At 35.2% G+C, this 26,665-nt stretch overlaps 1 protein-coding gene across 2 annotated transcripts in view; it reads right to left on the bottom strand.

Moving 5' to 3' along the window:
- ZFYVE16 (zinc finger FYVE-type containing 16) overlaps positions 1-8,902 on the bottom strand; it is a 42,668-nt gene extending 33,766 nt beyond the window's left edge. The window contains exon 1 of one of the 2 annotated variants that reach the window (XM_039874922.1): positions 8,767-8,902. The gene's annotated coding sequence lies outside the window, so the exon portion shown is untranslated. Of the gene's footprint in view, positions 1-5,881; positions 6,005-8,766 lie in introns of those variants that run through there. The other variant, XM_039874923.1, reaches the window with a different exon arrangement.
- Positions 8,903-26,665: the final 17,763 nt, after the last annotated feature.

Below are 26,665 nucleotides of genomic sequence, written 5' to 3'. Positions count from 1 at the left end.
GCAAAACATATCTGATGAGGGACTTGTATCTAAAATCTATTAAGAACTCTTAAAATTAAATAATTATAAAATAGTCCAATTAAGAAATGAACAAGGGAGGAAGTGGGCTGCTTCAGAATAAAACCAAAGATCTTTCCCAGCCACTGGCTGCCAGAAACTCATTGAAGTGATCACCGTATCTTTTATGAGAACTGTATGGCCACAGAAGTTGTTGGTGGCGAAGAAGAGAAGGGTTATGTGGTTCAGATCAGTAGGGGGAACGACAAAGTCTTCCCATGAAGCAGGGTGTCTTGACCCATGGCTGTGTCCACCTGCTACTGAGTAAGGGGCATTCTTGTGATAGACCAAGGAGGACTGGGGGAAAAAAGTACAAATCTGTTTGGGGTTGCATTGTGGATAACGATCTGAGTATTCTCAATTTGGTCACTGTAAAAAATGGGGAGAAAGATATTCCTGGTCTCATTCATACTACTGTGCCTTGTCATCTGGGGCCCAAAAGAGCTAATAGAATCTGCAAACGTTTCAATCTCTCTAAAGAAGATGTCTGCCAATATGCTGTGAAAAAGCCCCTAAACAGAAACCGAGGACCAAAGCACTCAAGATTCAGCACTCAGTAAAAACATTGCCATATTGCTCTGAAAAAACAACACACTAAGAAAAATAAGGAAGTGGCTGTAGAATATGCTAAACTTTTGGTCAACAGAATGAAGGAGACCAAAGAAAAATGCCAGGAATAGACTGCCAAGAGACTGTCCTCTGTGAGAGTTTCTACCTCTGAGTCCAGTAAAAAAAAAAAAAAAATAAGCAAAAGTTCTGAACAGAGACCTCATGAAAGAAGATATATTGATGGTGAATAAACATGAAAAAATGTTAAACATCATTTGTCTTTAGGGAACTGCAGACTGAAACAATGAGGTACCATTTTACATATATTACAATGGCTAAAATCCAAAAAACTGACAATACCAAATTCTGCAAGGATGCCAAACAGCAGGAACTCTCATTTATTGCTGGTGGGAATGCAAAATGGCACAGCCACTCTGGAAGGCAGTCTGCCAGTCTCACAAAACTAAGCATAGTTTCTTACCATGTAATCCAGCAATCATACTACTAGGTATTTACCCAACTAATTTACAGATTTATGTTCACATAAGAATTTAGATGTGAATGTTTACAGCAGCTTTATTCATAACTGCTAAAATCTGAAAGCATCCAAGATGCCCTTCCGCAAGTGAATGGATAAATAAACTGGTACAACCATGCAATGGAATATTATTCAGTGATATAAAGAAATGAGCTATCAAATTCACACACCCACACACCCATACCCACCCAACCACCCACACAAAATGGGTAAATTTTAAATGTTTATTGCTAAGTGAAATAAGCCAGCCTAAAAAGTCTACATACTGTACAATTCTAATTGTATTACATTCTGGAAAAGGTAAAATTACAGAGATAGTAAACACATCACTGATTGCCAGTGGTTTAGGGTGGAGGAAGGTTGAACAGGTAAAGCAGAGTGGATTTTTTAGAGTGGTAAAACTATTCTGTATGATACTTTAATGGTGAATACAAGACATTAAGCATCTGTCAATACCTATAGAACTTTATAACACAAAGAATAAACCTCAATGTATGCAAATTTTAAAAAATTATTTAGAAGGTCAAGGAATGCAGAATGTGACAAGAGTCCAAATGCATTACAAATGTATAAAACAACCTTACTGAAGGAAGTGGAAGAATAAAGTGCTACTTTTGGAAATGAGTGGTCTGTAAGACTAAAGACAAAAGGAACACAAACATTGTACTCTAGCTAATTAAGTTGTTTCCTATGAGGGTTAACAATTCTGAAACCACCACACATGTATACTGGAATTGAAAGTAAGTAATTTGATGGCTGATGGTGGGAGCCAGGTTTCTCACTGTTGGAAGGAAAGTTTATAGATAAACAAGGGAAGGGAGCTAGAAAGATCCATGTAATGGATTTGGGTTGGAGACATCAATTATATGCATGTTTAGCTCAATATGGACACAGATGGTTACACATAGAAATATTCAAAGATATTAGTATAAAGTATAAACACATATATCTCATGCTCTGTCAGTTGAAAGGGCCCAGAAGCAAGGTATCCCATTGGCAACAAACACACTTAGGGCCTAGATCTTGGTTTTTCCAACAAAAGGAACCAAGGTTCCTCAGAGAAATCGTTGATTCTAAGACTGGAGCAGGAAATATAGAAGATGAGTATGGAGCATCTTGTAATACCAGAAAGTAAGAAAGTGTACATGCACAGGTATGTGCACACACAGACACACACATTGTAGGAAGTATGTCAAAGGAGCTAATTGAAAGAGCTCTCAAAGGCCAAAGCTGGAATAATTTGTACAATAAAGTAGTGCTAAGTTATAACCCAAAGCATAAAAAAAAAATCTATGAGATAAACAGATGATTAAATATATACATGGGGAAACAAGACAACTCTCATGCAGAAAGATTCCAAATAATTTATGTAGATATTTTGCTCTCAAAGAAGTGGAACATATCGCCCCACTCCTTAGGTGTGTGCTGCATACATGGCTTTCTAAATAGTACAGTATAGAAAGAGAAAAAAAACAACTTCGCAGTGGAGAAACCTGACAAACACTACCTCAAACCAGAGAATCAAGGTTAACATCAACAGTGATAAGTCATGTGGATAGTATGTACCCTTAATATGTGATGAAAATGGCACATTATCTGCTGTCTTCCTCCCAAAACATTACCAAAATCTAATTGTGAGAAAAACATCAGACAAATCCCAATTGACATTTTACACAAAAACTGACTAGTAATCCTCAATACTGTCAAGAGGATCAAAAAACAAAGAATGTCCGAGAAACTATCACAACCATGAGGTGCCTAAGGAGACAAGACTACTCAGTGTAATGTGGTTTCCTGGATGGGATCCTGGAACAGAAAAAGCATATTAGGGAAAAACTGAGGAAATGTGAATAATGTATAGACTTCAGGTAATAATAATGTATAATAGTGTTCATTAATCATGACAAATATACTATATTAATATAAGATGTAATAATAGAGAAACTGGGTATGGAATATATGGGAACTCTGTAATATTTGTGCAATAATTCTGTAAATCAAAAACTTCTAAATAAAAAGATTATTTTAAAAAATGAAATCGAAGCATTGAAAAATAAAGTTGAGAAAATATTCTAGAAAGTAAAACAAAAAGAGAGGGATAGAGAATAGGAGAAAGATTGGAAAGTTAGAGAATCAATCTAATAAGGTCCAATATTCAAATAACAGAGTCCAGAAAGAAAGTACAGGGGAAAAAAGGGAAGAAAGTGTCGAGTTAAAAATCCCCCAGAACTGAAGGATGTGGTCCCCAGGTGGAAAGAGCCGATTTAGGGCCCAACACAATGAATGAAAAACCCTTATCAAGCCACATCATTGTGAAATTTCAGAATACCTGAATGGTTTAAGGGGGAAGATCAAACTATTTCATACTGCAATCTGCATCCCCCACCTTTCCTTTCCCCAATACTCCTGACCACTCCATCCCATCCTGCTCTCCTTTTTCTGTTTCTAAAGCACTATTTACTTTACAACCTTCTAATATTTTGTATAATGTATTTATTACATTTGTTGTTTACCATCTTGAACAACTCCCTCTGTGAATTTAAGTTCCATAAGGGTAGGGATCTTATATTTTATTCACCTATATATTCAAAGTATCTTGACCAGTGCCTGCCACATAAAAAATGCTTAATACATACTTAGTAAATAAATATAAAAGCTTTCAGAGAGAAATAACAGGTCATATATTAAGGACTGGTTATCATTCTGGAATTAGACCTTTGACAGCAACACTAGAACTAGAAAACAATGGAATCATGCCTCCAAAATTCTAAAAGTAAATTATTTACAACCTAGAAGTCTATATTCAGCTATCGATCAAGTGTGAAGGTGAAGGTAAAATAAAGAAATGTGTAGACATGCAAGAACCCCCAAAATTTGCCTCTCATTCAGTCTTTCTCAGGAAGCTATTAGAAGATATACTCTACCAGCACAAGGGAGACACTAAGAAAGAGGAAGACTTAACATCCTGACACCCAACACAAGGGAAAGACAAACTGAATCACAGACACTCTGGGAAAAAAGCTGTGCAACAGGCCTAGAGAGCAATTTGTCATGATGGACATAGCGTGATACAATTAGAGGAAATGTTGCAAAACAAACAAAACAGATTATCGGATTTATTTGAATCACAAAAAAAGATTTGTATATCTTGTCTGAAGGGTTGTCAAAAGATTAAATAAAAGATATAAAAGATGCATTAAAAAGATATAAAATACATAAGATACATTAAAGATTGATATATAAAAGAACTACTTGTTATTAACCTTAGGAAAAACAAAAAATCATTTAAGAAAGGAACTATCATCACAATATACTACCAGGCTCAGGTGTACACGATATTTACATAGTTAAATGATGTCATTACTAAAAATTACTTAACTAAAAATTAACATGTAACTAATTCATGAACATAGGGGAGGAGCAGTGCAATGCAGTATTTAAAGGTGAAGGTCAGTGTAACAAACCTAAATTCCCATCTTATATAATAGAAAATTAGTAAACAATATCTAAAACTGGTAGGATGGAGGCATGGAGGAGAGAATGTGATATAAGCAAGCATGTTATTTAAAAAATTAGAGGTGAAAAAGAGTTGACTCTTGAGCAGCTTTTCTCAAAAAAGATTCTGTGAGAGAATGCCCTTAATGCCCTAAGGCATCCACTTTATGTAATAAATTAACTTCTCTCCTATCATCTAAAGTATTACTAGTTACATATCATCCCTGGGGGAATGGAGAAAATATTCAAATCATTTTCTGTGTTTTGGGATTCCGATGAGGAACTCTGATTGAGAAAGGCTGCTTCTAGAGAAAGGGATTCAGGGGAGAGAAGGACTGGAGCAGAGGATTACTAATTTTCATTATAAGTCTTATAGTGTTAATTCTTTAAATTATGTGCAGGCATCACTTTGATAAACATAAACATTACATTAAAAATATAACAGTAAAACATAGTAAAGGAACTCTGGATATAGAATTATAAAAAAAATAAGCACAGCAGCTTTCTCATGACAAAGAGCTAAAGAATTTTTCTTAAAAAATTACAGAATTCAATAAATACTATTCGTAAAGTATTTACGAATGTACTAAGCATTGTTATTCGATTTGCCTAAAAAGATACAAAAAGGGTAAGATAATCCAACAATTTGCAAAAGGTATGATAATGCAAATACTGTACACTACCTTTTAACATGAAATCTTATTAAGCTGTACATACTTCCCATTTCAATCCACCAAGATACATATACTGTACCAGTAATCTACCATGTACAGTAGAAGATACAAAAGAAATGTAAGAGATACTCCCTATTTTAAGCAAGATTATCTGTTTTAAGTAATATGTTTACTTGGCCATTTACGTACTCTCAAATTTATAAACAAATATTTACAAAAAATTGTTTTTAAAAAGCTCTTCATGATTTTAAAAAATTGGCAGCAACTTGGAAGATTAATCAGAAAAGCAGAAAAACCAATAGTAAGGAAATTCCTAAAATGTTTAAGGTGAAAAATGATGAGGGCCTGAACTAAGTGCAGTGCAGTGCAGATGGAAAGGAGATAGATACAAAAGTGGCTAAAGAATAGGCACCATTGGATAGTGAAAGCAAGAAAGAACTCTAGGATTACTGCCAGGTTTCTATAGTGGGTGACTGTGTACACCATATACTGACCATGACAGGCAATACAAAGATGAGCAAGATTGAGGGAAAATATGAGTTCACATTTGGCCTGTTGTTTGATGTACCTTGAGAACATGTTGGGGGAGATGTCCAACAGGAGTTGGATATAAGGATCTGGACTGCAGGAGAGGAGTCTGAGATAAAAAATTGGAAATTGGCAGCACATAGTTGTTAATGGATGAAATCACCTAGGTAGGGAACATAGAAGAGGACAAGAGCCTGACATCAGATAACTAAAGATCACAATTAGCGTCCCTAAAGCCATTCTAGATAAAACTTTTCCCAGAGTTATATGTACTTCTATAGAAAAATATCCAATATATAATGTTAAATGACAAAAAAAAATCAAGTTGCAAAACATCATCCTTAGTATAAACCCATTTTTACAGATAAGTTATGTAAAAAAACCAAAAAATAGTATTAGCAAAGGCACTGGAAAAGAAATAAGAGGAGCAAATGACAAAGTTAATAGTATTTATCTGAGACTATGTAGCCTTTCACATCTACATTATATGTCTCTATAGTATTTTACTTTTTTTCTTACAAAAATGTACTACTTTTGTAAAGAGAAAAAAAAGATAATTTTGTCCTTTCATATAAAAATTATAGCATGTATCCTTACAATATAAAAAGATAAAAATCTGTTAAACACTTGGACACTGAACTATAAATGGGCAAGTAATATGAACAAACAACTAGTAAGATTATGTTCAATGTACAATCTGCACTATCAAAATGTTCAATGTACAATCTGCACTATCAAAATAATGCAAATGAGAACATACCATTTGTTGCCTACTAAATCAGAACATAATTTTTAATAACAAACATACTCAATGGTGGTAAGAACGTGATAAAAAGAGCCTATCTCAGACACACTGATAGAAGTAAACTGGTATACTCATTTAGGGAAACAATGTGACTATGTATCAATAGCCTCAAAAAGATTCCTAACAATTCTTTTTAAAAATTTAAGAGAACAGTCCTAAAGAGCTGAAAACGTGCAAAGAGATCTCACCAAATCATTAAGTAAAACAATCTAAACACCAGCATTAGGACATAGCAGAAAATTATGCAGGCATCAAAAGTAATGTTCATGTCTATCAAAACTTTAAAAAGTACATACTCTATGACCTAGCAATTCTACTTCTAGAGAAATACTAGCAGTTGTCCCCAAGAACATATCACAAAGAAATAACAATGTTGCAATGTTTATAATAGTGTTAACTTGCAAAGAACCTAACAGCCATCAATATAAAAATGATTACATCAACTTTCTCAAATGGAGTCTGAGGTTCCTTGAAGTACCCAAGAGCTTTTTAGGGGGCCTGTGATGTCTTTCCTTTTCCAAATATCTATCTGTGCAAGGCTGGATTTTCTTAATACACTTTAGCCTAAACAAGATAGCACATCACAATGAACAGAGAATCAAATATAAGAACCAGTGGTATCCTATAAAGCCAGACATAAGAGTGATTTGCAAAAATGTAAAACAATGCCACCTTTCTCACTAAATTTTTTAAAGAAAATACAGTTATTCTTAAATAATATTTAATACAGAATGGCTTTATTATTGTTATTTTTAATGAAGCAATAAATTTTAAATCTTGAGTTTTAATTTCTAAAATGGTAAATATACTGCATTAGAAAACAAAAACTTTGTCTTTAATAATTTTTAAGCGTGTAAAATCCCTAGACCCATTTGGTTAAATAAACTGCGATACCATCGCATTATGTAACATGATTGGGAATGATAATTAAATGGGAATTTAGCTTTATAATGTAACCGTTTCAAAAGATATTTTGCTCATGCACTACTTATGTAATCAAAAAATCATAAATTTATGTTTGTTTTTTTAACTTATGGGAAAATACTTAAAATGTAATTTTAAGAAAGGTAATCAAACTGTATATAAAAATCTCAACTAAGAAAATACCATGGGAAAAAAGGTTGGAAGGTAAAAAGTCAAAATGTTAACTGTGGTTGATTATCTTTAAATAATAGAATTATAGTTGATTATTTTTCCTTATTATTATATTTACTTTTTTTTGACACTAGGCATGCAGTATAATATCTAGAGGAGAAAAAAGGAAGAAATTCGGTGAAAAAATTATGTAAGGCTTCTAGATCAAACTATTAAACTTCTACCAATTCAAAAGACGACAAGCTTAAAATAATAAATTAAAGAACCTTATTCGACCGGCAAATTGCCTATTTTGTTAAATAAAACTTTAATTTATCAAATTTATGGGCTGGTTTCCAGAAGAGTCTAACAATAACACTCTTAGTCTGGAAAATAATAATTTGTTATCGAGGTAAAACAAATAACTTACTATTTTAAAAGTTAGGTTATCTTTTAGAATTTTTCAAAGGTACCAAAGAAAAAGTAGGTTAGTAGGGAAGGAACACCACCGCATCCTTGTGGTCTGAAGTGATGAGAAAATGCATCGGTGCGGGAACAGGCTTTACGACAGCACCCGCGGCGATGACAGATTCACAGGCGGGGGCCGAGTCCTTCCAGAGCAGAGGCTACTACTGCGCGAAAACGACAGTCCCCTGCAGCAGGCGTAGCCCCTCCCCGGCGGGACTGACGGCCCTGGGGGCGCTTCTCCCTCCACCCGCCGCGGCCCCGGGGGCGCTCAGCCGGCAGCGCCAAGCACTCCGGACGGCTCGAGTAGGTGGGACTCAGGAAACAGCCGCCGAGATTGCCCTCCTGGCCTGATCCTGCCTTTGCAGCTTTACCGAAGGGACAAGAGGCTTGAGGATCGTCACTCCCTGGCCAGCTCAGGGAGATCGGAAGAGAAACGGGCCGGGGGCTCCAGCTCGGTCCCGGGAGGAAGAGGGCCAGACCCACGGCGTAGGGCAAGGCGTCCAGTGGCCACCCCGCCCCCTCCGGGAGGGCAACAGAGGTGGGGAGAGGCCAAGATGCCTATTACAAGGGGCTCTTACCTCCCCACACCTCTGCGGGGGTCTCTGGGGACTCGACACGACGCGGAGCAGAAGAATGAAAGGCTGCCCGGGCCGGGAGTCCCGGGAACGCGCGACGTCCGCTCCAGGTTAGTTTCCCCGACGAGGGAGCGAGCAGACCGCGCAGGCGCACAGGCGGCTTTCCTTCGGCTCTCACGCCGCCTCCCTCCGCGTCCGCAGCCTCCCGGGCGCGAGGCGCCTGCGCGCTGCGATGCAGGCTCTGAGCCGGGGGCACCGGGTTCTCACAGGAAACAGTTAAGAAGGTTTTAGGGTGAGGAGGACGGCTGAAGATCGGCCTTGGATCTGGACTCGGTTTCCCACTAGATGCTTTGGAACCGGGATCCGGAGATGATCTACATCAGTGGCCGACTTCCTTTCTTTCGCTGACCTAGATGCAACTTCCCCTGTCCCCAGCCTCTTGCGACCTCGGAGCCGGCCGCAGCGTTCTGGCCTGTACTGGACACACCCTCCTGCCGGATTGCTAACCCAGCTTCGCTCTCCGCGCTGCTGTCCTCGGAAACCCAACTTTTTACTTCAAACTTGTTTTGCAACCTTCTCCTTCCTCTCGCGGCAGCTCCCAACCCATCCCGAGCTTCAGGCCCTCCAGCTGAGTGGCCATTCCCATCGTCTCTGTCCTTCCCTCTCGTTGCTTTAGTTCTGCTTTTCTAATAGTGACCACAAGAACAGCTGCCTCCCTTGTCTAAAAACAAATGCTAACTAATCTGTTGGCGGAAAAAAAAAGTGTCACTTATGTGATGCATATTTATACTTGCTGAGCTTTACTATTTTTACCACAAGTTTCCTATAAATTTAAATGAGGAGAGAAGAAACACCTCTGTGTGGGGTCAGGGTATCATTACCGGCTGTAGGGAAAGAATCCATTAGTTGTCAAAAGGTTTTACCAGCCCAGATTTCATACTGGTCTTCCAGAAATTTCAATAGTTATATCATCTCGGAGGTATTTCAGTCAGATGTGTTTTGTGGTGAAAGATTGGATAATCGGAGATCAAATCCTACAATTTACAACTGTAGTTTGTGATCCTTCAAAGATAGTTGATCTTGATTTTCTTTTTCTAATCTTGGTTTTCCTGAACTCAAATGGAAGTATGTGGTTTTAGTTAAACAGCGAAACTTTTGATTGCTTTAAATAGTTTATTGAACAGCTGCTGTGTGACAGGCATGTTAGATGCTTTGCTTATCTCATTCAATCTTAAATAAGAATAATTCTACATGTACAGTATACAATTTTTCTACTATGTGTTAGGTGTTGTTCACAGATAAATAAAATGGGTTCACTGCCTTTATGGAACCACAGTCTAATAGCAGAGGCTCAGTACAAGTGCATATTTGGGATAAAAGTATATAGTACAGTGTAAGGACAAACAACAGAAATAGAAAACACTAAGACCTTAAATAGATAAATGGGAAATGCATATACATAAATGGTCAATTCACAAAATAGGGAATTTAAATGCGTACTACGTATTTAGCTAATGTTCAAACTCAATAATGAAATGAAGACTAAAGAGAAATTATTTCCCATGTATCTAATTAGCCAGTTAGTTTAAAATATTAACTCCATTGGTGGAAGGTAGAGTGAAATGAGCACTCATATATCCTGTTGGGGATCTAAATTAGGACAAAGATTTTGGAAAGTATTTTGTCAGAGTATTTTAAGTGTTCACATGACTAATTCAATTTTCTTTCCGGAAATTATAAGGAGATATTCCAGAAAACAACGATGTATGGAATAGCATTAAGGAAAGCAAATAAGGTACCCAAAATTCAAATATCTTTCATATACAAATGCAATTGTACTTTGTATTACATTTATTTGTTTATGGGTGTTTCCTTTGTGCAGTGTGTTATGCTAGGAGTCTTAAGGATTATAAGGATGGATAATTCCTGATTTTTGCCATGAAGTTCACAATCTACTGTGTCATTCTTTTATTTATTAGCATAAATAGTTGAGAGATTGCTGTAATATAATAAGATTACAAGATCTTTCTGTAGATTCTGGGTCAGTTAGGCTTTTTGTGATTTTTTTTGTTGAGTGGAATAAAGAAGTCTGCACATCAAATGCAGTGTCAAAGAGTCCTTGGAAAGTTTGAGTAATAATTGCTTTAAAATTCCATGTATCATCTTTAACCTCTAAAAATCTAATTTAAAAATAAATGGTTTCTGGATTTGAAATCATCTCAATTGTAACATACTTGGCTAATTTATTCCTTAGACTAGTCATTGCTTGAATCATCAGCAGTTTTATTTTGAAAGGTAACCAGAATCTTGATGATTTTAAGAGGCTTAAATTCCACAGTAATATGAACCTCCAAAGCTGTTCCCTTTTTATAAGTAATCTGGATGGAGAAAATACCAGAAGCAAAGGAATATAACTATTACAATTATTCATTTGTTTCATGGCTGGTCTTATACCAACAAGCAATTTTAGAATTAAGGACTCATTGCTCTAAAACACAGAATGAGACCTGAAACTTTTAGTTAACCATTAGTATTTAAGTGCTACATAACCATGTTAAAAACATTCATGTTATGGGGAAAAAAAAGGGCTAAAAACATTTTTTAAAAAAATTATCTGCTGGTCAGGGGCAGTTAGATGAGCTATTTGGAGCAATGTCACTAATGAAGAAATAGTTATAGTTTGGGTGACCATGAAAGCTAGTTTTTTAAATGCATAGAAAAGTTTGGAAGGAATCCACTAACATGTTAATTGTGGTTATCTTTTAAAGGTGGTATTTTGAGAGATTTCTCCTCTTTCTAGTTTTCCATATTTCCCAAGTTTTTTACAATAACATATTATTTTAATAATCCAAGATGGAAAAGGAAACACTTTCTTCTAAAAAATATTGCTGAATTCTTAATGGAGTAAGTCGATTAACTTACATTCATTATGCAATCTCTGCATACAATATATTGCATGACTGTGAGTCTTAAGAGAGAAATAACTTGTGTCTGGATACTGTCTTAGAGGTGGCAACAAGGTACAGTCATTCCCAGGGCTCAAGGACGATACAACTTTAACATCATGACACGGGTTCTCTTAGAGAGGAAGTCATTAGAATTCTTTGCCAAATATTTCCAGTTCTCCTCTCTTCTGGGCAGAAGATGGCGATGTACTTCCTGGCCTTCTTGTGTTTGAATTATGGCCATGTGATTGATTCAGGCAAATGCATGAACGTGACAAATGTCATTTCTAAACTGGATTCTTAACTCACCAATGTGAAACACTCCAGGTCCTGTGGGAAAACAATAGGCAAGACTTGATATTGTGGCTGCTCCATCAGTTTGAGTCCTTGAGGGATTCCAATGAACAGAGCACTTCTGGAACAAGAAATAGACCTTGTTATATGCCACTGAGATTTTTTGATTGATTTTTTACTGCAACAAAACTTATCCTGTCTTGGCAGGTAAACTTTGTTTTATGCCTCAGATTTGGGGGTGGCCATTCTGCCTTATACACTGAGGCAGTGCCTCAAGGAGGCTGTCTGCAGCAACATTGTTTCCTAATGTGTTTTTCCTTCACAAGGGAATTACTCTCAGCTTCAACATCAACTACTCATGGTCACAGAATTTATTTTATCTATAGACTTACCCACTCTACCCTTACCCCCAAAGCTGGATTATTTTGAGGCAAATTTCATGTATTTACCTTTCATCTCTAAGTTTTTCTACATGTATATTTAAAAAATAAGCACTTTATAAAGTAAAAATAGTAATACAATGAACTTCCTTGTAGTCTGTACCATCACTCATGTACAAGGAAGTTCATTGTATTACCCTTACCCGCCATGTTATTTTGATGCAAATTCCATGTGTCATACCTTTTTATTCATAAATTTCAATATGTTTCTCTAAAGAAAGTAGCTCTATACAAAAACATAGCAGTACCATTATCACACCTGAAAAATTTAACAGTATTTATTCGATAATGCTAAATATTTAGGCACTGTATTCATATTTCCAATTGTTTCAAAAATGTTATAATTTTACAGTAGTTCAAGGGAATCAAAGTTCAAGTGAGGACATCAGATTGAGATTGGTAGTTATCAATAATGTTGCCTCTTTTTCATTCCTTTTAATTTCATTTTTGATAAATGATGTCTTTGGCCTGTAGAATTTTCAATATTTGGATTTTTCTGCACCTACCATCCTATGGTATCTTTTAATATGTTTCTCTTGCCCCATGTTTCCTGTAAACTTTTAGCTAGACCTACAGTTTTATACCACAGTTTGATACCACATCAGTTTTTTGACCGGGCTACTTCATAAGTGGTACAGTAGTATGATCTTTTACTTTACTGACAGTTTTCAAAAGAATGAGTTGATTCCCTTGTATCCTCTAAATGAGACCAATGGTGAGGGAGCAGTTAATATATATATAAATTAAATATATGTATATGTATGCTTATATGTATATACTAAACCAGTTCTCCAATTTCTTTTTAATTTGACAATTTGTACTTTTGTCAACAAATTTAAGCATTTTCACCGTTGTTAATCCTGATGTTTAATACCATAATAAACCTGTGTCATATCCATTGCCATAATAATATTAAAAATATTAAAATAATCAAAAGAATCATAATTAAATTTAAATCAGATTAGGATTTACTTATAATTCTAAAGTTAGATTTCTACTTTTTTTCTATCAGACCGTAAAACAGGTCAATAAGAAAAGTTTTTCAAAACTATTATTTTTATGTATCTAAGGATAATCACAACTGAATCGTCTACAAAAATTTCAAAGATATAGGCATACTAGTACACAGTAACACTGATATTATGTTTGGAGCTGGCATAAGGAAACTCATCAGAGCTCAAATGTGTTAAGGTGGAATTGACAGTATCAGTCATTTTATAGAGAGAATAACTGACTGTTAGTGATCTAATTCCACTGTCAGCATGTAAACTGGAGCCAGAAGGAGAACTGAAATTCAAATCAGAGAAGTGAAATTAATGATTTTACTTGTTAGTCAGTTGAATAATGAAATTTTGAGAGAGCAAGTTCAAAACAAAACAAAAGTTAACATCCTTTCTGAGTTATGTATGTTTAACATTATGCATAATTAGGAGAAAAAAATGAACTGGGGCTGTCATCTCCTTTTCTTATGTATATTCAAGAAAAGATCACGTTTCCAAACATTGAGAGAAAGAGTTTTAGTTTTCTTCAACTGAGGAGAAGATAAGGAACCCACCACTGGGTGGCAGAGACCAAGGGCATGCAGTGACCCTGTCTGGAACTTGGCAATCAGAGGCACAGTCTGAAGTCAGTGGGAAAGTCCCCTGTGAGATATATCTCTGAGCCTTTCTGATCTTCAGTGCCCATGAACCAGGCTTCAGGGCTCCACAGCAGCATTCTGCAGTCGACAAAACAATGGTAAAGATGGCAACCATGGAAAACAAAGGATAGCCCAACCTCCTGGTTTTATTGTAGAAGCCCAAGATAGTTGTTGGATCCCACCGAAGAAAAAGAAGGGAGTCCCAGAAATGATTAGTTGAATTTTCCTTCCAACCTCAGGATTACATTTCATTTAGAAAATAATGGAATCTGGTATTTCTTGTATCCTGGCATTGTGAAATAAATTCATGTCTATTATATATAGTTTTGCAATGGTGATCTCTCAATAAAAAGCATATAAATAGAATGGAAATCTTTTTTTGTGAGAGGTGATATTTTTATCAGCTTTTTTTTAGTAACGGACTTGTTAGTTCAAAAGTGAATTTTCTTATATAAAATTTCTCTGACTTCTTCAAATTAAGAAAAAGAAATAGTGATTACTAGAAGAATCTTTTCTGCATACTTTACAATTTGCCTTAATATTAAAAAAATAACAATAGAACTACATGAACTTAGATGTATTTACAGTTAAGATTTAAATATATATATATAACATTATTATATATATACACACAGTTAAACAGGTTCATAGAAAGTATAAAGTGTGCACTCAATCATTATCTGCCTCATTTTTCCTCTTGAAGGAAGGCTTTGCAAGAGTATCTGCTGTGGTTGACCAGTGATGCACAAGGAGACTGGATAAAATGAGACCACATTTCCTCACGTGGCATTTTCTCCCTATTTTCGTCATTTACTTAGCCATTTCCTTCTTAGTATCAAGGACTCCTGGACAAGATCCCTCCTCTTAAATCAATGCTATTATTTTTCCTAAATAGAATTTTCTTCAGTGACTTTTCATATGTTTTCAATTCAATGATGGCTTGTCATTTCTATCACAATCTGGGCTTTTCTTGCTGTCCTTCCATATATTAGTTAGATTTAAATTTGGCTAAGGGTATTAGTAGCCCCCCAAATATCAGAAGCTTAAACCAGAAGCTTCTTTTTCTTTGGCATCAATATCCAGATACAGGTGGACTAAGGCTACCATGGAACTCTGTTTTATGAAGTCAACACAGACTGTAGATGCTTCTAGTTTTTAACTCTATCATCTGTAGCTTCTATTCTCAAGGTTACCTGATGTTCCAAGATGGCTACTTCAGGTTCAATACTCATGTCCACAATACAACCAGCAAGGAGAAAAGAGTCATAGTGGGTCAAAGTGTTCACGTAAGCTGTTCCTTAAAGAAATGTCTCTGAAGCTGCTACAGGATACTCTTCTTTATATATGTTGGTCAGAACTTATTATCCTGATCACATATAATTGCAAGGAAGACTGGGGAACTGTCTTTATTTAGGGAGGCCCTTGCCCAGCTGAAAATTCTAATGGAATGGATATTGGGAAGAAATAGTTTCTGCCATACTCTGTTTGAGCCATGGTGGCATTGGAAGTGCCCTTGTTGCAAGAATTACAATATGATTTCATCAAGTAGCATGGATCTGAGCAGGCTCTGCATGATTATTGCAACTTCAGAAGAAAGACTAACTTTTAGTCCCACTAAAACATACTATTAATGATTACATGGTCAGCGTATAATCTTCACCTTCAAAGTCAAATACAAAAACCCTCCCTCCACCCCCGAATCTCTTTCTTCCCTCCCTAGTATGTTTTTAGGAAGAGTGCTGTCGCTGACTCACTTCCTCACCATCTTTCTTTATCTTCCGTCTTCTCCAGAATGGCTTGTCCCTAATTCACTGTTCTTGCTAAGGCCAACAGCAACCCCCATGAAACTAATCAGGCGTTTTTCCATCATCTTCCTTGGCTTCTCAGCATCTGGTAAGGAAACTTCCTCTCTTGAAACCTTCTTTTCCATTGGATTCCATAACACGACACTCTTTCAGAAGCTCCTTGTAAATTTCTTTTGTAAGCTTCTCTATCATAACAAAATGATGGATCTCCTAAGAGTTCAGTTTTAAATCCTTCTCTTCCCCGCTACTATACATAGATGAATTCATTTATCTATGAATTATCAATTATCACCATGTGCCAAAGATTCCCAAAATTACATCTGCAATTTGATTCTTCTTCTGTTTTGCAGTATTTTCTTTTTTCTGTCAATGCCTGAGCAAGCAGGTGACTAACTTGTCTTTGAGTAGCCGAAGCTGCTTTTTTATTATCCATCTGAAGGTACAGAAATTTTTACAAATGTGTGTGCTTCTCAGTAAACTACAGACTGTATAGCTATATTAAGAGAAATAATATTATTATAGTTTATCATCATAATGTTTAGTCTTTCATTCTTTAAATTTTCAACCGATATAAATAATTAGGTATCTGCTTTTCCTCAGACACTTTCCTTACGTATTATTGAAGATTAAAAAAAAAAACCTAGAGACAATGTCTCTTTTATTGAGAATTTTAATATATTCATCATATATATAAATATGCATAGATATTTGCAAAATATACATAATTATATGTGCACAAATAATAACTTTAAACCCTTCTAGGAATAAGTATAAGTTGATGTGATGAGTTTTTCTCTGCCTTAGTTTATTATTTATAAAATAAGGATAACAATACCTACATCACAAGCTTATTGTAAAGATTAAATGAGCAATTTACATTGAAGTGTCTCAAAAGCTTTAAGAAGAATTCAATATTCCACAGATACCTTAATAAAACAGATATTTTTGAGCTATCCCTCTCAGAGTTTTGTTCTCCATGGGACATTATTGACATTTGTCTACATTTGTTTTGAAATTCTTTTTAGACCAAAATGATTGATATGGGTGTTCTGGTATGGAACACTGACATAGCAAGTCAATTTAAGATATAATTCAAATCTACTTTTTAAGGAGAATTCCTGGTTTTGCCTACTGATACTTATTCATATGACCTACTTATATGCAGACACAGGTCTTCTATTCTACTATGTCCATTCCCAATCAGAATCTATCTGCTTTCCAAAGCTTGTGGCTCTGCCTTCATCAGCTACACAGAATACCAGCATTCCTGGGTCTTCCTTAGAGTTTATTTTTTGAATTTTCTGCTATTGAACTTATATTAAAACCTTGGCTGAGAGAAATAGTTTTTAAAGAATCGTTTAAGGTAATGTTTTTTCCCTTAGATTAAATTAGATTCTGAGAAGGCATACTTGAACTATATTACTTAGCCCACTGCAAAATCACCAATACTGTACTTAGTTTTAATGTTATACTCTTAGCTTCTATCAAAGTAATTATAAGAAAAATGTTCTTATTTTTGTTACCAAGCTAAACGAAGACATTTTATTATTCAATGAGGTCGTTTTATTGCCCAGTGCCCTCTTTGGGTCTCCTGTCAGAAATTACTATTAGAATTTAAAGCCTGAAAAAGTAATGTATGTCTTGAGGAAAAGTATGCTTCCTTTCTGAAAGTTATGAAAATTGTCTTGGTTTTGTCTTGGTTTGATTTGGTCCTGACTGCCAGGAAGTTAAATTTGCCAGGCAAATCAAATGATTAACCACACTAAGTACACAGGCATTATTATCATTTTTTACCTTCTTTCATGGTTGATTCTCTATTTCTATTTTATTGTACCTAAACATATAGATAATAGATAGATAGATAGATAGATAGATAGATAGATAGATAGACAGACAGACAGATCTTCTTTAAGATAAGCCACATAAAATCTTTTAAGGAAAGACTTTCTTTTCTTATTCTGTGTTAATGGATTTGTTAATATTAAAGGAAATTTATCATTCCAGAGAGTCATTGTAAATACATAATATTGGAATTAGAGTTAAATAAACTTAAGATATTTAGAATTATCTTCTCAGAATTTGAATACTGCAATAACAAACGTTTAAATATATTCCAAATTTCAATTTACTCTTTCTTGAAAATAAACAATGAATAGATTTAAATTGTGATCTGATTTGCATTACTAATTCACACAAAGTAAATTCTATCGAATAAAGTAAATTAGAATTGGCTTTGTATATTGAAGACTTAGCAAAAACACAATCTCTAAAGAATATGACCTGCTTTGTTTAAATTGCAAGACCATTTCAATTATAATTTTATTCTTCCATGCTGTTTTATATTTTTCTTAGGAAATGCAATGCAAAAAAGCTTTGCCTCAAAAATCGCCTTAACATTTTGGTAGGTTTTTAAAGCTAAAAGTTTTTTTAAAGTGGCTCATTAAAATATTTTAAAATTAATTAGACTTTGTGTTTTAAAACAGTTTTAGATTTACAGAAAAAATTGAGCAAAAAGTAAAAATTTCCTATACACTCCTTCTTCTCCTACTCATAGTAGTACTATTTCATTTTTAATGACAATAGTTTTTCAAAAAACAATTTTTTTTTTCAAAAATTTTAAGCCAAGATTATTTTCTCTCACCCTTAAATGTTCCCTCCAGAATCTTGTACATTCAGTATTGGCTAAATAAATTAGATAGACAAATGAAACTGTGGGTTTCATTAACATTATCAATATTATTTCTTTCTGAGAAATTCTCTTTAAATCATTTATGTCTTTTGTTACTTCACCCCGACCTTGACCTAAACCTAGTATTGTTTACATGAGGCAGTAGAGTATAAAACAGTTATTCTGTTGTTAATTTGAAAAGACCATTTCATTATTACAATAGGTCATTGGCAACAGACCTTCAATGACCTCCTTTGTCATTCTATTCACAGATGCTCATAGTTAAATGGATTACAATTGTTAAGTAAAACATTATAATCATAGCATTGCTTAAACTAAGCACAACTGAAATAAATATGTTTAATAATAAAAAATATAAAAATGATACTTGATTATTGTTACTACAATAATATTTTAACACCTCCTTTAAGGTGCCTCTAACTTATCTCTTCTGATTTTCTTTCTATACATTGTATCCCATTTGTGCCGATTTTAGTGCCTGGTTCTTTTTCTTGATTAATTGTTGCTCAAAGGCAATTTGGAGAACATCTGCTATTATATAAATTCCTCTTTATCCTTCTCCAGAAGTTCCAAGTGTTTTCTTTTTTCCAACTAATTTGTTACTATCTTAACCACCTTTAAGTGTACAATTCGCTATTAAATATATTTCATTGTTGTACTACCATCACCATCATCCATCTCCATAACTCTTTGCATCTTGTAAAACCGAAACTTTCTATCCCCATTCTCCCCAGTCCCTGGCAACAACTATTCTACTTTCTGTCTTTATGATTTTGACTATTCTAAGTACCTCATTTAAGTAAATCATATAGTATTTGTCTTTTTGTGACTGGCTTATTTCACTTAGCATAATGTCCTCAAGGTTCATCCATGTTGTAACATATGTCAGCATTTTCTTCCTTTTTAAGGCTGAATAATATTCTATTGTATGGATTATAGTATTTTGCTTATCCATTCATCCACCAATGTACACTGGGTTGCTTCTATGTTTTAGCTATTGTGAATAGTGCTGCTATGAACTGGGTGTAGTCCAAGTGTTTTTTTTTCTGTTTTTTTGGTTTTGTTTTGTTTTTGTTTTCTTTTTGCCTTACTGCACTGGCTAGGACATCGTGAATAATGTTGAGGAAAAGTGTTAATAGCAAGCATCTTTATCTTCATTTCAGATTTTAAGAAACTGCTTCTAGTATTTACCACTTAGAACTATTGACATTTTAGGTTAGATGCCCTTTATCAGATTATAGCAATTCTCTTTTTAGTTTACTAAAAGTTTTTGTCTTGCTTTGAGTTCTCTCAAATGCTTTTTACCTATCTATTGAAGGATGCTATGATTTTTCCTCTTAATTTAAGCACATGGTGAATTATATAATATTCTAATTGTACCATCTTTGCACTCCTAAAATAAAAACATGATAATGATAATTATTTATTGTTTTGTTAGATAAATACAGGTTTGGTTTGCTAATATCTTATTTAAGATTTTTACATTTATACTCATGAGTGATACAGATCTATACATTCTTCTCTATTGTCTTTAGTTTGGATATCAAGGTGGTACTGGATATCAAAATGATATGAGAAGCTTTCTTTGTCTATAGAACAATACATAAGATCGAGATTATCTAATTCTTGAATATCCATAAAAGCACCCATAAAACTATGTTGGCCTAGATCAGAGTTCCTCAACCTTTGCACTATTCTTTGTCGTGGGGGACTGTCCCATGCATTGTAGGATGTTTAGTAGCATCTTTGGCCTCTGCCAACCATACCCCTAGTTGTCCTAGTTGTGATAACTAAAAATGTCTTCTGACATTGCCAGATGTTCCCTGGGATAAAGAAAGGGTACAGATCATACCTGGTTGAGAACTACTGGCCTAAATTAACTTTATTTTTTTATCTTTTTTTTTTTAAATTTTAAAAAGTTAGACATTTATACAATCCATGAAGTGATCCCCTGATTACCCTAGCATCCATCTGGCACTACACACAACCATTACAATAATATCGACTATATACCCTATGCTATACTCTAAATCCTTGTGACTGTTTTGTAAATACTAATTTGTCATTCTTCATCCCTTTACTTTTTTCACCCAGCCCTGCAACTCTCCTCTCTGGCAATCACCAGTTTGTTCTCTGTATCTGTGAGTCTGTTTTCATTTAGTTTGTTCATTTTTTTTGTTCCTTAGATTCCGCATAAAAGTGAAATCATATGGTATTTATCTTTCTCTGTCTGACTTATTTCATTCAGCGTAACCTCTAGGTCCATCCATGTCATTGCAAATGGTAGGATTTCCTATTTTTTAATAGCTGAGTAATATTCCATTGTATATGTGTGCCATAACTTCTTTATTTAATCATCTATTGATAGGCACTTATGTTGCTTCCATATCTTGGCTATTGTGAATAGCACTGCTATGAACTCAGTATAGTCCACGTGTTTTGGGAAGAATGTTTACCAGAACAATTCTTGCCTGAATCCTAAGGCTGATGAGTAATTGTGGTCTCCTGGCCTCCAGTCTCTCCCAGGGCCTAACACTGTTCCTTAAGGTAAATCTATGATCTTTGACTTTCCATTCATATATAGTGTGTGCAATTAACAATATGATGAAAGTGTACATGGCCAGAGCTTGGGAATTTGTAAGGAATTAGTTTGAAGTGATTGTAGACTCAGATATTCGTGTGAAAATTTTCTAATTATTGGTATCTGCAGGGATTTTTCTCTTGAGCTGGTCAATTTCCCCAAAGAGTGGTATACCAATCTCTTGGGGTTAGGGAAAGGGTCGATGTCAGGGAACAAGTAAATCTTGGCTTCCATCTTTCTCAGAATCAAAGAAGGGAAAGAAGATGGGGTTTCACCATTAGATGTGTACGCTTTAACTTAAAAATTTCCGTGGTTTCAGTACTGAGCCTCCTGCACTATGTTAAAAAAAAAACAAAAATGGCAGTTTTAAAAAGAAAATTTTGAAAACAAAATGTTCTTAAATTAAGCAGATCAAAAACCGAACTCTTGGTATCCTCCTAACCCTTCTTTTTTTCACAGTTTGCTCATCTTGTTAAATGGCAACTTTATCCTTCTGGTTGTTCAGGATAAACTTGGGCATCATCCTTCACTTTTCTTTTTTTCCCCCCTTTACACTTACAATCAGTAAATCCTCTTGGCTCCATCTTCAAAATATATCCACTTCTCACCATCTTGTGCAAACCACCATGATCTCTAGTCTACTGCAGATTGTTCCACTAACATTGATTTTTGATCTGTTGCCAAGAAAGAATCTAGTTTATCTGCTTGGGCTAGTAAGCCATTACTTGCCTTTGTTTCTTCCTGCCACAGCTTTCTGTTCTGGACCTGACCACTGGTACTCTGACTTATGGTACTTGTGAGCCTCCTTTCAGTTCAATCACAGTTTGGGATCTCACTGTCTTAGACCTTTCCTACACCAGATCCAGAGAGGGAGGGCACTGACGGCGAGGAAAGGAAAAAAACAAGTGCAATAAACTATCTGCCTCACAATTCTGTCACAGGTTATGCAAATAATTCCTCAGAAAATAACTGCAAATGTCACTGTGCTGGTTATCTCTCCATTTGCCCTCAGATCCATTCCCTGCCCTTCTCCTATTCTGTATTGCCGGGCTCTGACCCCTGCAAACTGCTGTCCCAGGCCTTTGACAACTGGTTTCTAATTAGAGTGGACCACCAAGGAGACAATGACTGGAGATTGGAGGGTGTGAAGTGGGAAAACCAGGGTGTTTCTCTTCCTTTCTCTCTCTGCTTTGTGTGATAATTTAGGCAGGGCTTCATCTCTGTCATGGTTCCATCCCTCTCCAGACCTCCTAAACTCTGGTCCCACCACCTCCTCCCTCTGTCCCTCTGGCTGTGGGAACAATAGCAGTTTCCTACCAGTGGTGAGCACCAAGTTGCTTCACTGGCCTCTGATTGCCTTCTCAGCTCTCCTATCACTTTTATGACTAGTTTCCCTCATTAACTTTTCTCTATTAAAATACCTCAGTTCTGTTTTCCAGCCTGGACATTTCCACCTTTCAAATTCCCACCATATACTGCCAATACTTGCTCTAATTTTATGCTTATAACAAGACTTTCTCCCGTAATGCATTGCTCACATTTGCTTGCTTTCATATCTACTCTGAAGGTTGAAAGTGAAATTGTCTACCTTATATAAAAGTAAACTGTTTTTAGAAGCATAGTCTATGTGTTTATTTTTCAAGATCAAAGATAGCAGCTTCTATTTTAGTGAATCCCTGTAATGTTTTACATTGAGCTAGACACTTCACAAGTATTTTCTCAAATCCTCACAATAACTTGCAAGGTAGTTACTACTCTGTATTTATTAGAGGAGAAAACTGAGGCACTGAGAAGTGAAATAACATGAGCTCATATGTGGTGAGACTTGGCTTCACACTTAAATCTGTCTGATAAGAGCACTTTCCACTACCCTACTCCATTTTCTCACAAACTCAGTGTCTACCTTCACATTAGTCAGTGTTTGCTAATCTTTGTGATTTTAATAAGCATATATAGGTTTTAACTATATACTTATATAGTAATTGTAGACCACATGAAAATATTCGAATTTAGGAAGTATTACGTACAAACATAGAGAACCGATGGTGTCTTGATTAGGTCAACAATTGTACATTCTTCAAATGTCATTCCAACTACTATTTGTACACTTGAACCATGGAAACAAAACCTAATTAATTTGTTAATTCTATCATGTAAAACCAATCATGTTTCAATATCCCTATATCACCACAATTAAGTTAACCTAGAACAGGTACTTTCATTTATTCTACAAAATACAGAGAAACAAAACCAAAGTGGTTGTTTTGCCTAATTACTGAACTTCTGTTTTTAATGAAGGAAGCTGCTTCCTAAGAAAAGGTGTCGCTCTCGGCAAAGAAACAGGGGCTATAATGGAGGCAGGTCCCAAGCATGGTGAGATTTAAATCCAAAAAACATCCTAGTGACTTGTTTGCTCACAAATGTGAGGGTATGCACACACATGTTTGTACATAATTTTTTAAGCACCATGTCCAAAGAAATTAGAATGGAAAGTATGAGCCAAAGAAGTACTGAGGCTAGGATATGAAGTGGGAATTAACAACAAATGAGGAAAGAACAGATTTCACTTGGAATAGAAAATGTAACATGATCCTACCTTTCCCTTTTTTGCTGCAAAATCCTTCCGCCTTGGCATTTGTCTTCAATAGTTATAAATCCTCAGAAGGAATTTGGCCTAATTTCACAGATAACACTTGAGTACATCCCCATGTAGATTTGTATTTTGCGGATTTTTCTGTGACAAATTAACATTCCATACTGGTTCTCACTGCTGCCTGACATTTCACTGTCAAGTCCTTCTGGTATTGGCTGCTATATGTTAAGAAATGACAAATGAATTATAATATATAGTTGAGTAAAACACAAGCACACTGTGATTTTACCCCCCTAAAAAAAGTCACAATCTACAATCTACAATACATTTTAAGACAAAAATACCTGTGCTCCTGATACCTTATATTAGCACAAGTGATCAGAAGTTAATTCCAGATCATTGCTTATCCCAAAGCAAAGGAACTTGGAGTTTAGTTCTGATTAACTCACAAAAATGTGATAAAAATAAAGAATTCTCATTTGTTATTCATTTTAACGACCAATAATTAATGTATACTTTCCAAGAAAAATCTGATTTATAAAATTTAATGGAGACATTCTATTAACATTATGAGGCCATACCTTTTAAACTTTCAGATGTTTTCATGTGGAACTTATTATAAAAATATTTTCTAGATTTACATTAGCTGTAAAATATATTTATTACAAAACAGATGAGCTTGTATTATATTTTATTTTTAGAGACTTTTAGAGGAGATTTTTTTCATAACTTCTTATGATCGAGGCCTGCCTCTAAGAGAAGAGCTAATCCTATTTTGTTTATCTCAGGACCTTGTTTTGCTGAGATTTACTTTTTTTTCAGAAACACCATGGTGCTAATGCATTTGGCATTTCAGGCAGGAATTAACAACGCATCCTCTAAAGATCTAGCATTTAGTCAGAGTCAGCAGATCTAGGTTTAAGACCTGACTCTACCACTAACTAATCCATGTCACCTTGGGAAAGCGTTTTAACTTCTCTGAGCTTCTTTCAGTATCTGTTCAATGGAATAATAACTATAGCTACATGTCATTCACAGGGTTCACATGAAAGAATGAGATGTGAGAGTACTTAGGGAATCTGCCCATTCCCTAATGTCTGAGAACTTTATGCATGGCTGACATGGGGTTAGCAAAGAAGGAGGTACTCACCTATGTTCTCAGTCACACATTTCTAAGATTTTCTGTATTTCAGCAATTTGGCAAAAGAGTCAAAAGAGGAAGAATAAATTTCTTGTATTTAACTTTCAGATACTTCAAGATCTGTTACCTCTGCAAAGACAATCTCAGTCTATGTTTCCCGAGCAATAATTTTCTCTTCCTCTCTCTCTCTTTTTTAAAGCCAACATTGGAAGGGACTCCAAATGTTCTTAATTCAAAACCAAGAAGTGAAAGATTAGAAAGAATTAGTTAAGTTATAACCGGTGGCCTAGTTGCTCCAACAAAGAATAATAATTTCTTATAGGCAGTGTGCGCAACATTCATCATCAGCAAAGATTTGGCACCCCCAGAATCCCATCTTAAAAGTTATTATCAAATGAGATAATGTGAAATACTGGATAATATATTATTTTGTCTTGCTGTGTGAAAATATCATAACTACCCCTAGTCTTATTATTTTTCCTTATTGACAGTTTAGAGAATTTTAAAAGTGGAAATATTCAAAGGCAGTTTAGCTTGAGAATTTCAGGATATGGAAACTAATGACTAAGAAATTTTACAGGGTTTCCTCAAACCAAGCATTTAATTCTTGAGGCAAATTGCTGTATTTTGGATAGCAAAAAATGATCCTTCCTCTCAATACTTTTATGGAGAATAAGAAAGTAGAGAAAGGGAGAAAGGATTTATGCTCAACACTTCTGAGATAGAGGACCAGATTTACTCTCCCATCTGAAACAACTAAAAAAAAATCAAGCAAAAAAATGCAAAACCGTTTTCAAGACATTGAACATCAGGTGATGAAAGCCAGTGACCCCTGAGATATGGGAGGTGACAAGGCAAGCCCTGTGTTTTCCCAGTTTACTGCTTTGAGAGAGTTTCCATGCCACACTGTGGAGAAGGAGCACCCAGGTAGAGCCCCGTGAACTACCCAAGCTGAGGAGACAGAGCTGAGAATCTAGGGAGCACAGGGCAACCAGAATTTGTAGGTCAGAGTACCAGAGAGGAAAAAGCTGCACAGAAAGAGAGCCCCAGAGATGTAGAGAGTCCCCCTTAAAGATTCAGCCTAGTGCTGATAAGAGCACATACATGATGAAACTACCTGTGATTGGCAGGTAGTTAGAATTAGACAGGAGGAAGCCACAGTGCTAGGAATAGTGCCTATTCCTGCCGTCCAGACTGGAAAACTTCATAGTTACTGAGCATTGGAAAGAATATGCAGAAAGGACTTGCATTAGTAGCGGGGAATAATTAACACTAGAATAAGTGTTACTTTGGTTCATGTTTTTCAAACATCACTTCCTCTGCTATTTAGCTTTTGGTACATGTTCTCAACATCTAAAAGATGTTTCTAATTCATTGTGACACTGCATCTAAAATGAATTTTAAAAAATACTCATGTTTTGAGTCATTCTACTTGTATATTTTTTCTGCTTACTTGCATTTTCAGAATTTAGCACTCTTAATTTCAAATTTCTTTAAAGATAAATCATTTATGGTATTTTTAAAGATTTTTTTTTGAACATGAGTGCACTTAAGTGGTTCAATAACAAAATAATAAAAAAAGACATATCATGAAAAATCTCTCACACCTATCCTCATTTCCCCCAGGTTTCTACACCATTACATACAATAACCACTTTTAGGCGTCTCTTGTGGATTTTTCTGGTGTTTATATATAAGGAATCACACTTTTATTTCTTACACTAATTGTAACATACTATATACACACTGTATTATGCTGGTTTTACTTTACGATT

Source organism: Pteropus medius, unplaced genomic scaffold, assembly GCF_902729225.1.
Source record: "Pteropus medius unplaced genomic scaffold, Ma_sr-lr_union100, whole genome shotgun sequence".
Taxonomy (NCBI): domain Eukaryota; kingdom Metazoa; phylum Chordata; class Mammalia; order Chiroptera; family Pteropodidae; genus Pteropus; species Pteropus medius.
This window is presented reverse-complemented; position numbering and strand designations above follow the sequence as displayed.